The following is a 12,812-nucleotide window of genomic DNA, read 5'->3' as shown; positions in this document are numbered from 1 at the left end:
TCTCTATGTCTCTCTATGTCTTCTTGAAGTTCCTTATTATTCTGTAGGTTACGATATCCTCAGTAGATATAGCATGCTCAAAACTTGGTCGTGTCCCATGATACTAAGCAATGGTGAAGCCGCTGTTCCTCCTTCATGAAGTCCTCGAGCGCAGGTGTCGTGTATGGCTTACTTGCATATTCACGCGTAGGTAATTTTAGTGCAGTCAGATAGGGCCAAGATCTTGTCGCCGCATTCAGCTACAGTGTCATCTTGTTGTTGCAGTATAGTGTGGTTTTGGTGTGCTTCTAACAAGCTTGCTATCGATATCTATATGGGATGTTCAATAAGCACAGATTTCATATCATTATGGTCTTTAGCAAGAGAGATTGTAAGCATTCAATTTTGAATTTTCTGGAGTGTCAACTAATTATTTTTCCATCTTTAGAAATCGATTCAGGTGTTCGTAAGCTCATTTTAAGTCATAGCTATACTATGACGTATTTTCAAAACGGACAATAAGTCACTAATATGATTACCTTCAACGTCTAACCGTTTTGTCATATAAGACTGCGGAAAAATTGCGGATAATTTTCCTGTTTCTTCTATCAATACAGGAAATTTGGTCAGATTTCTTGAGTGAGTGCGATAGTCCCACATCAGTACATTTCCATCTAAGACGCGTATGTAATTGGAGTGTGAACAATCAATGATCAGAGCTTGAACGATTGTTAATAAAAAAAAAACTGCAGAAGGAACCAATGCAAGGAAAATTTGAATTCAATAGAATAAAAATATTGCTTCCTAGCAAACTTATTTAATACTTTTTTGAAGGTAATTATTATTTCAAGTTGTCCCTGCGAACCACGTTCCTCTAATAATAGCAGATGATACCAACATTTTCCATGCATGACGACGTTAGTCATGCTAAACATAATTCGCTGCGGAATGTTGCCGCGTCGGATACCACTTAACTCTGTTCTGACGTCAAAGTGCAACGTGATTTTCTTTTCTGGCTTGTATACGCTTTCAATATTTATACCCGTTACTCGTAGAATAAAAGGGAAAGAATATATTCTTGATAAGGATCAATAGCCGAGTCGATCTAGCCATGTCCGTATGTATGAACGTTAAGATCTAGAATGTTGAGAATAAGCGTGCAAATTCCATAGCAAGTGTGTTTCCTGATGTTGCCATGCCCACTCTAGCACCCACAAACCGCCCAAAACTGTCACGCTCCCACTTTTGGAAAGTATTTTGATTTTATGTATAATTTAACTGATGTCATTTACATATTGCTTATGCCCTTAGTTTAATGCAAGCGCATCGGAGCTTTTGAGAGAAGAGCTAAGCTTTGCTGAGGAACGTGGGGTAAAGATAATAGATCTATTCTGTAATAGGCAGTCGATATTTGGAGATCAAAAGCGTCGGTCATCGCCACGCACAAACATACAAATTCGTCTCATTAAGTGCAGACCGCACAAATTCTATTATAATTGTATACAAATAAAAATATACAAAAACTTCTAAAGATAATTTATACCCGTTACTCGTGGAGTAAAAGGGTATACTAGATTCGTTGAAAAGTATATAACAGGCAGAAGGATATAAAGTATATATATTCTTGATCAGGATCAATAACCGAGTCGAACTGACCATGTCCGTCTGTTCGTCTGTCCGTCTGTCTGTATGATAACCTCGATCTCAGAAACTACAAAAGCTGGAATATTGAGATGCAGCTTCCAAAAACGCTGAGCAAGTTTATTTCCAAATGTTGCCACGCCCACTCTAACGCCCACAAACCGCACAAAACTGCCGCGGCCACAATTTTGAAAAATGTTATGCTATTTTTCCACTTTTTTATTAGTCTTGTACATTTCTAAACTGCCACGGCCACACTTTTAAAAAATTTGTTTATACACGTTACTCGTAGAGTAAACGAGTATACTGTAGAAAATGTATAATATGCAGAAGGAAGCGTTTCCGACCATATTAAGTATAAATATTCTTGACCAGGTCAATAGCCGAGTCGAACTGACTAAACAGCGTCCGTCCGTCTGTCCGTATGAACACCTTGATCTCAGGAGCTATAAAAGCTAGAAAGTTGATATCAGGCATGGGGATTCCAGACACAAAGACTTGCGCTGCAAGTTTGTTAAATGATGCTGCTACGCCCACTCTAACGCCCACAAACCTTAAAAAATATTGTGATATTTTTTAGTTGTTTATTAGTTATGTATATTTCTATCGATTTGACAAAAATCGTATTCCCACGGCCACTCTTTCGCCCATAAGCCGACCAAAACACGCCCACACTTTTGAACAAATTTTAAATTTTGTTTCATTATTTATTTTTCTTTTTCGAAAATTCTACCGATATTCCAGAAAATTTTGAAATTTCTCAATCGCACTTCCACTAGCTGAGTAACGGGTATCTGATAGTCGTGGAACTCGGCTATAGCATTCTATCTTGTTCTGTTCTATTGCCAGCCAAGTTCAACTTTTGACCTTTTGGGAGAACTTTGAATATAATATTATATATTTAATTTTGATTTAAATCTTTATTATTAAATTTGTTTAATATGTTTAGAAACCAGTTCGTTTTTCCAATGGTATCTAATATTTTGTAGCTTCCAATATGTCCTAATACGTCGTAGTAGTTCTACAAATCATGCTCCTCCTTGGATTTGCTCACTAATCACTTTTTTCTTATTACATGCTGAATTTAACTGCCTGCTTTATGCTTTAATTCATAATCGAACTCTTTAATATCTTAAGCCCATTTGACTATTTTTTTTGGGATTCAAGTCAATTTTTGTGAGTTAATGAGTTAATGTGTTGCAGTCTGTTTGAAATTTTAAAACTTTAAGATAGAAAATACATCCTTCTCAACGTATAAACTGTATTAAACGTCTCTAATGCCTCTTTAAAACTTTGGTGTTTCGCATTCGTTGTTGTAAATTTCTTTTGAAAATAAAAAATCGGATGCCAATTTGTGTCTTCTTTTTTCTGAGTCCTAACGCATTGGCATCAACGTCATCATTATAATTGTATAAAGCCAAACTGGCGCTTCCACGAACTTCGTTGTTGTTTAAAAAACTTAAGTTAAAAGCCATCAGTATGCGATACAGAGGTGGAACAGGAAGATTTTGTATCGTCAGCTTTCGAAAATCAGAAAAACTAAATACGTAAGAGGGAGACACCTTAAGACACTTAAAAATACAAATTTTTTTTATTGTTTTAATCGATAGGTATATTGCCCCAGAATGTCGTGTCTAAGTTTTAACAGCGTTTTCTCGGAATTGTGGAAGAGATGCCTTCCGGAAGTGACTGGCGCCGAGCCAGTCTTTTCTTGACCGCAAACGAACCATGTTTATCAAAATTGAGATAATAAAACAACTACTTAAATTATTTTAAGCAACTAGCATTCATTTTACCTAATTGTAAACATAATTGTTTTAAAAAATTTGTAGATTCTAATTGCCAGCAATTATAACGATATCTTTTGTGAAAATCCCGAATTTTGTTTTTCGTAGCCTGTTTGACAGGGTTAATTTTCGAATTTCGCAAATATTTTAGTTTATAGACGACAAAACTCGGTAAGAAAATGTTTGATTTGCTGATTTTAGATTAAAATTGCGACCAGCATCACTTACTCAATCTACGATGTCAGCGGCGATATGACTTACAACATCCTTGAAAAATTAGTTAGATTTCTACTTTCACTTAAAAAAAATTTGTTTTCTCACCTCAGTCTAAATAAATATTATATGGATTTTAAAAGAACTGTCTTCATTTCCCTAAAAATCGATTGCAAAAATACCTTTTTTCCGGCTTCTAAAGGTAGTTTTCCCTTAATCTTGTCTTGCAAAAATTTGCATTTGTTTTAATTAAGTTTTAATTAAGAATGGAATTAAAACTTTGAAAAACATTAACCTCTGAACTAATTTTTATCAAATTTCTACATGTTCTTCTTAGTTCTTGCTGTATATCGTCCATACATATAATCGCTTGGTTTTTTTATAATGTTTGACAATATTTCACTAAAGAAACTACCCCCACCTCTCGATAGTCGAGAAGTGGCTTTCTGACTAGCGTATTAAAATAAACAAACAAAAGTGTAAACCCATAACGTTTACTCTAAACAGACAAACTTGCCCTCCGATCTGTCTGAATAGCAATCAGATCCCCCAAGTCAATGAATTAACGTATCTCGGCATGAGGAACCGAGAGGAACCAACATATACATCATACAGCTCAATCAAAGATCCTGCGAACTATCACTGGGGAACCATAATATATTCCAAACTAAAACATCTACAGGGATTTCGGCATTCACGCAGTAAAATATGAAATGGACGAGCAAAAAGCGTCCTACTATGTAAAACTCTCTGCCCACCCAAATCCCTTCGCAAGGGACTTGACTCGGGTCTCCAACCGAACCCGCCTGCAACACACCGACTTTGTCATAAGCCATAATTTTCAGGGGCCATTTTTACAGATCCAGCCTACATGACTGCTAATTAGGTTATAGTATAAGATTTGATACACTTATTGTTAGTCTCGAAATTGAGAAGATTCAATAATTAAAAGAAGGGTAAAAAAAAATAAAAATATCTAGGAAGTCCTTGCAGAGCCCATGGGCATACGCAAAAATAATAATTGCCCTACACGTGTTGTAAGAGCTCTGTATTTGATCGATTATTTGTTAAGACACACTACTTGCATGTGCATGTACCATTTTTAAGATCCAATTTCGTAAGTCAATAATAATATTTTTATTTATGGTATGTCCATATTTTCGTCTAATATAAGGTCGTCAAATATCTCCCTTCCGCCTTTTTGTCTTTTGAATTTCGCGGCTATGTACAAAGCGCTACGTATCTGACTCGTATCTGGCAATACTATACATAATTTGAAAGGTCTTGACATAACCTACAAAACGACGCTATGCATGATTAGTTTGGATGATTTTCAACAGTTATAGACGTGTAAACATGGAGTTCACTAACGCCGAAATTTGCGCTATTTTAAAGTTTTCCTTCGTTAAAGGCAAATCCGCTAGAGAAACGTTCCGTGAGATTAATGGTGTTTTTGGGGGATGGTACTCTATCACTTCGAATCGCGGAGGAATGGTTTCGACGATTCAGAGCCGGTGAAAACGACACTATGGATAAGCCAACCGGCGGAAGACCTGTGACGACAAATACCGATCAAATCATGGAATACATCGAGTTAGACCGGATAATCTAGGATACAAAATAGCATTTTCTGTTACATTTTCTAATGGTGTATTATTTGGTTGTTGTATCTGTGTGGCATTTTCTTTTTTATATTTTACAATTATTTTTCGGGGAATGTATTTGAACAGAACAATTATAAGGTTTTATCTCCTTCTATTATGCAATTTTGATTTTAAATCGTTTTTGATAATTCCCAAGTTAAAATAATCTACTATGACTGTAATACACTTATTTAATATTGGTTCTATGGAGTATTGCTTATAAACTTGACTTTTGAATGTAAAATTTATCATGAACATCTTCTATTAGTATTTTGTTATCTTTGCCTGGGTAGGGTATAATATTTAAAAGTGCTGTTTTAATGATATCTCTAGGAATATGGGAAATAAAAAGTATTCCATTTGAATCCGATTTTAACCAGGTCAAAGTCAGAATTTACATGTGATAAGGGGTCGTGTTTCAATAATTTGGGGTTAAAGATGCCTAGTCTGGTAAGTTGCATAAGAGTTCTATGTCTTCAATGTAATCCGTGAAATGTTGCAAATTGAATATTAAAAGTTCTAGTCCTTGATCACCTTCATAAATTGCTCTTAAATGATTTATTACTTCAATACCTCCATTGACTGCTTTTATTACTTCGTTTAATTCATTAGTTTGAACTGAGTTTCGGGAAACATTTCTGGAGTTAATTCATAAGTAAGTTTAATGTCTCTATGTTTTTGTTTTGCACATGTTACATATTTTGCATTCATTAATAATGTTCTGTATTAACTTTTACTAATCTGGGTAGTAACATTTTTCTTAAAAAATGTTAATTTGTTTCTCTATTCCTGGATGTAAAAGATCTCTGCGGGTTTTTATTATTATTTCTTTAAATACAGAATATGTTTGGAAATCTATTAATTTAATGGTTGCTCTTATAAGTTTAGTTATATTATTCGGACTGACAATTTCTATGTAGGCGTTTTGAAATGTAATGAAATCTGTTTCGCTGTGAAAGTAAATTATGTTATTCTTTGTGCACAAATATTCTTTTATTAATTCTTTGGCATAGGCATTTGTCATTTCTTCATAATGAATTTTTATTTTTGTTTTGTGGAAGTATTTTAGTGTTACTGTATTATTATTATTATTAAATATTACTGTATTATTATTAATATTAAAGTAATTTATTGGTTCTTCCTTTAGGGAAATATAGGATTGGTTGTCTTCTTGAGCGCTATGAATGGTAGCTTGTGTTGGTAACAAAATTTCACTAGAAGTTTCTTCTGAGAGATTTTCTTTAATTTTTACTCTTGATAGAGCATCGGCTATATGATTTTCTTTACCTGGGAGGTATTTTATGTGGTAATCAAACTCATTTAATCTGATTTTGGTTCCTTTATTGAATCGAGCTATACTAACGGCTTGTGATCGATCGCTTAAGATCTCGAACTTTCTACCAAAAAGATAGGACATGAAATATTTAGTGGCCCAAACGACTGCAAGGAGTTCTTTCTCAATTGCGGAATAATTTGGTTCATGCTCGTTTAGAGTTCTACTTGCATAGCATATGGGTTTATGCCCATAAACATGCCAGCAAAATTGCTGGCGTCAGTAGTTAATGAAAAAGGCTTTTTAAAGTCGGGATGTGTGAGTATTGGATTAGACGTTATTAAGAGTTTTAGTTTTTCAAAAGCTAAGTTATAGTCTGAATCTTTAATGGTAATTATTGAACCTTTTTTTAATCTTAATGTGAGTGGTTTAGCTATTTTTGAGAAGTTAGGAATAAATTTTTGGTAAAAACCGCAAAGACCTAGAAATGATATTATTTCTTTGGTGGACTTTGGTATAAGGAAGTTTACAAGCTATTGTAATAGGGTTTAGTCTGATACCATCTGTTGATATTATTTGGCCTAAGAATTCAGTTTCTTTCTTTTAAAATTCGCATTTATCCAGTTGTAGCTTTAAGTTTGCTTCTCTTAGCTTAAAAAATTCCTTTCGCAAGGACAATATGTGCCCTTCCAATGACGTGGAGTACACAATTATGTCGTCTATGAATACGAGACAGTTTTTTTTAAATTAAATCTTCTAAGAGATTATTCATGCAACGCTGAAAAGTTGCAAGTTAATTATTTAAACCAAATGTCATTCGAGTGTATTCGAAATTGCCATTTTTAGTTGAAAAAGCCGTCTTCGCTATTGAATCCATTTATATTTGATGATAACCTTTTGCTAGGTCAATGGTTGTGAAATACTGGCAATTACCAAGCAAATATTGTCTAATATTTCACCCATTACTGGTATAGGGTATTTGTCATCAACGGTTATATCGTTGCGGATGCGATAGTCAATGACTATGCGAAATTTTACCTTTCCCGATGCGTCTTTTTTTTTTTTGGTACTACCCAAATAGGAGCGCAATACGGAGACTTGGACTTTCTTATGATGCCTTGTCGCATCATGTCTTTCATTTCTTTTGGAGTATTTTTAAGGCCTTTTATATACTGGGTCCTCATGTTTCGTATTTATTGAATGTTTTATTGTACTAGTGAAGGTCAAATTTTTACCCTCCTTGCACTGAATTTCTTTAAACTCAAAACCTTTGTGAGGGCTATTTCCTCTTCGTTATTTAAATGGTCCAGTCTAAATTCATTAAATTCCCTTAACTCATTTTGTAACGAGAAGTTAAATTATGCATCATTTGACGATGGCGGATCAAGGCATTTGAATGTAGTCTCGTCTTTGTGTTGGTTTGTATTTTGAGCTTTAGCTCTATAGGACCATGAAATGTCATAAACGCTTTCCTTTTGTGCCTTAGTTGTCCTTGCCAAACTTAGTTGGGACTCCCTTTGAGCATCACCGCTGATCTGCATTTAGAATACATGGGATAGAATACATGCCCTTATTCATACATGGGTCTGGCGGATATCCGTCGTTGGGACCAGCTGCTATATGAACTCAATCCTTTTAATGAATGAGCACAATTTTTGTGTCACTCCAGTGAATATGGGCACTTGTCTAATTTGACCGGGTACTTGGTTGAGGTGATCCTCTGACAGTAACTGCACTTGTTGCACTGGTTCACCTGGCTGTTGGGATGTGTTGTTTGTTGTTGTTGTTTAACTTAGTCAGCGCACTTTGCCATGGGGTTTTAAGTTTTGTCACTCCTCGTAGCGATCACGCTTTTTGATTTGCGGGCTATATTTATGTCTAACACAAAACCTGGGGCATCAGTTGTCCTTTAGTGGTTTTGAACTTGCAAAACTTATTTAAAATTTTAACACTTCTATTAGCGTTTACACATATATGGTGGGGTACCGAGTTGAAGTGATTTGAAAAACTTGTTCAGCACTGGCTGTATGGCGGATTAGTCACTTCTCGGAGCACTTTGTTGCTACCGACTGCGCCAATAACGAGTTCGCGGTTGCAAGTTTTGAACAAAATATAATTTTTATTTCAAGACAAAAATACAACTTTGAATCGGAGACAATCTTAAAGGTAAAGTGAAGGAATTAAATCTAAAGCTGGAGTGCGAGTTGAACGCTTAGCAAACCCTTGTCTGAATTTGGTTCTATGAAACACAAGTTGCTCTCTTCTATGTTTAAGTGGACTGCGCTCTTTTAAGAGAGTTGCGATAGCAATTTGGTTGCTTAGCGGGGATAACGAATTCGGTATCGGCGGATTGTTTATGTAACCGCGGTCGAAGTTGTTATTGTCACCAAGAATTTGGGGTCTGACTTATGTGTTGCTAGTGTTGCCGGCCTAGTGTTGAGCGGCCTAGCAACAGCGAAGACGGCTGAAACGCGAGAGCAGTCAAGGACAGCAAGGTCAAACGGGGAATAATGAACCTTGGACCCGGGCAAAGCGGAGAGACCCTGAAATAACGGTACCGCGCTGGACCTTGGACTCAAGCCGGCCAAGGCCGCAGAACGGTAACGGTGTGGACTTTGGACGAGCACAAGAAGGACGCACCTTGAACTAACAGGACATGGGTTGGACCTTGTACCCGTGCGCAAATGGGGAAATAACGGGATCCCTTCGGCCTATAAAGGGACGGTGCAGGCTCAGCTCAGGACAGTCAGCTAACACGCGTAAGTCATACGTGCAAGACGATAATCGGGCAGAGTACGGGCGCAGTCTCGATGCGGCCGCGCGACAGAGAGTCAGTTCAAATAGGCGAAGAGGTATACCCCGGAATCGAAAGAAGATCCGCGAGTGAGAGAGTCTATCACTCGCACCCGTCGACAAGTTAACGGTCAGTGAGAACGCGCAGGACGCAGAAGGACGATCACTGCAAAGTGAAGAACCTGGCATGGTCAGAAGGGACATTGAAGTCATTGGACGGCAAAGGTGGTTCGGGGACGGGCGTTGGCTTTACCCACGGACGAGACACCTCCCCACCATAATATCCTAAGCCCAGTCGAGCCGGCACTGGCTGTCGAAAACAAGGGAAGGACGACGAAGGTGCGACGCCGCGCAGCCGAAGCCTAGGACTATAGAAGTCTATCGTTTAAATAGTCTGTAAGTAAAGCTGTTCGAATCTAAAACTCTGTATTTTCTTTGGTCGGGCAATCACACAAAGTGATCGCTCCGTCTGTCCTCGACGTCTGCTGTGCGGCGTCGATCCCTTGCCGTTCTTCTTTCGTCGTTCTTGACAATGGGACCTATTTCGGCTCGAATGAAACCTAGGATATTATGGTGGCGGGCCGCAAGGTGTGTCGTCCGTTAGGATGAACCGAAGCTCTTCCCAGAACCACCTTTGCAAACACCGGGAAGGGCTCCTCAGTTTTGACCGTTGTATCCTTACCATATGGATCTCAACGTAGCAGTCTCATCCTTGTAGACCTATTGTTTTTCAGCGAATCGGCTCTGTGATCTTTATCCGCAGGCGTTCATTGTCCTTGCTCCTGATGTGTTTTATCACTTGAATTCTTTTTGTGGTACTGTGTTCGCGTTCGCACTGATTTGTCGTGATTGCTCGGTTTCTCGTTGACTGACACGCTACGCTTGTGCCGTCCATTTATAGGCCGCAATAATACCATTATTTCCCTTCTTGCGCACGGCACGCTCGGTTCCAAGGTCCAGCAACATTAGCTCACGGTGCGTGTTCTTTATGCTCGTTCAAAGTCCGCACCGTTACCGTTCGAACTCGTTGGCCGAATCGAGTCTAACGTTAGGCGCGGTACCGTTAATTTACGGTCTCCCCGCTTTGCCGGGGTCCAAGGTCCTGCCCTTGAATTGCCCTCCTGCTATTCAGCTTTCTTTGCTTTGTGCACCTCATGTTTCCGCAGCAGTCCGTTGGAATAACAGGTAATAATTTTAAGTTTTTGTTCATATTTATATTAGATTCGGGTAACTTAAATAATTATGTTCGATGTTAGCTAGTCTTTCGAATATTAGCGTACTTATTTTGCTCTTCATGTTTCGCTACCTAACAGCCGGGTGCTGTTAATGCACGTTGCAAGAGATTGCTTTATAGTGCTACAATCTCGTGAAAAATGCTGCCCGTCTCACTTCACGCAACGCGGCTCTGTTTGGCAGTATGCCTGCGTATGGTATTGCATTAAGGAATCAGCCTTGCGCTCTTGCGCAATGATTGCAAGATCGCCTAACAACAATACTCAAGATCGTTTTAATTCGATAATTTTATTTGGTTTTCAGTTTTATCAAAATGTAGCCTGAAAAGAAACGCCGTTTTTCGGACTTTTTTTTTGCCTTCTAGGCTTTGCTATTCTCGTGTTTTTCTCGATGTTAACGGCATTCATCATTTAAAACCGTTAACCTTAAGGCCGCTAGTTAGCTGACGTCAAGGATTTCAACATTTTGTGCAACTTATTATAATTCACAGTCGTTTTTTTAGAATCCAGTCTGTATCCCGACTAAATTCTTCTTCGCCCGCATGATAACTTGTATAATACAGTCGGATGGGCCGCATGTAGCCTGTTCGGTATGTGCGAAGCATCAGGACATTTTTTTTTTTTAATGATCGTGATGGAGGGATCTAATTATCTCTGAACTTTTTCCGAAAGGGTGTAGTTGCTTATTATCAATTTTCTGGTAGTTATTGTTACCATTTCACATAGTTGTTGCTAAGAGCAGCGAAGAAGGGGTGGCCCGTCTGCCTAGAGATCCGCTGATCTGGAGGTCGCATGGAGGTTGTACGGATGCTCCGTTAGAGATTGGGCTATTTTTTATACTGGTCCTCAACCTGGCTGATTTTTAGCCTCTATCTCGTGTGTCCATTAAAGAGGAAATGCAGTCAAAAAGAAAGTTGATGAATGTTTGACCCAAGAAATAATTATTAAGTCAACACCAAATCAAGCCAGGAAAGTCTTCGTAGACAAAATGCATGATTATAGATTATACGAGTTAGTATAATATAAACTACAGAAAACTGAAAAGCATGGTAAGCAGGGCTTATAGTTACCCTGTGCCGTCTTTCTTGATTCATTAGCTTTATTTGTTATTATTAGATTTATATTTGTAAAATATCAAATATTTCGAAACCTGATCAACATATACCGCAATGCAGTTCAATCTAAGACATAACAAGAATTGGAAATAGATTTAAAATTCCCATAAATAAACTTTTTCAGAAAACTTATTATAAATATATGGACCGTTGACCAATATCCTTAGGAAGGATGCGGGGATTGGAATAGGAAGTGCAAGTCAGCCCAAGAAGATTATAGCCTCCGAACCAGTTCCACACATATACTCCAGAGCACAACAAACTGAGCTAGACAGAAATGCCTGAAAGGATAGTTTTGGGGCAGTTTTACTTTAGTTGTTTTTTTTTTAACAAATTGCACCGCATTTACTTCTGGAGTAAGAAAACGTCAGCTTCAGCTGGCACTTAGAAAATTTCGGAACATTAAATTTAAACTTGTGGCTTATTGCCCAGCGTTCCACAATGCATACCAGCTATACTTGTATGTTTATTTGTCGTTATCTCACCACATTATGTATTGTAATAAACTATTCTTATTATTACCAACTCTACATGTATAATACTAAAGTATACTCTACATGTATTATACCTAGTCTTGGCGGACCTTGCATGAATTTCTTAAAGTGCAGTCGATTTGAGACAAGTTTAATCACATAAAATGTTTTTCATGGTGCACCAAGGGTTGCTGTGCTGCAGTCACAAGGTAACCCTTCCTATAATATTAAATCATTTTTACACCATTTAAATAAAAACACCATTTAATAGAAGCGGTTGTTCGTACTCTTTCAGGGATGCATTTAGTAAAACTGTCGGAAGCAGAGACTACAAAAATTGGTCAACAACATTCTCCAATAAGAGTTTCGGGAATAGGCTGATGTAACTCTAACTAGAGTTTCGACATTAATAAAAAAAAAAAAAAAAAGTACTCTTGAGCGTTCTTGTTAATATTCTGGTGAATGGGTCGAGCTCTTCTGTTTGAAAACCAGGGCTGGAAAGGGAAATGGGAAATGTTAAGCAAGGTTTTTTTACAGTTAGAATATACGTCGAAACGGGCCAGATATGATAACTATATCATATACACCAGCCATCATTCACAAAAAAAAGAAAGGCTCCGTGTGTCGTCAAATGCCATCGTCAAATATACCAGATTGTTTCTC

At 37.5% G+C, this 12,812-nt stretch overlaps 1 protein-coding gene across 1 annotated transcript in view; it reads right to left on the bottom strand.

Moving 5' to 3' along the window:
• LOC26525957 (protein CEPU-1) overlaps positions 1 to 12,812 on the bottom strand; it is a 185,348-nt gene that overhangs the window by 114,576 nt on the left and 57,960 nt on the right. The gene's annotated exons all lie outside the window — the stretch shown is intronic.

This window comes from Drosophila erecta, unplaced genomic scaffold, assembly GCF_003286155.1.
Source record: "Drosophila erecta strain 14021-0224.00,06,07 unplaced genomic scaffold, DereRS2 tig00000219-arrow-pilon, whole genome shotgun sequence".
Taxonomy (NCBI): Eukaryota; Metazoa; Arthropoda; class Insecta; order Diptera; family Drosophilidae; genus Drosophila; species Drosophila erecta.
The sequence above is the reverse complement of the archived record's forward strand: the minus strand, read 5'-3'. Positions and strand labels throughout refer to the sequence as shown.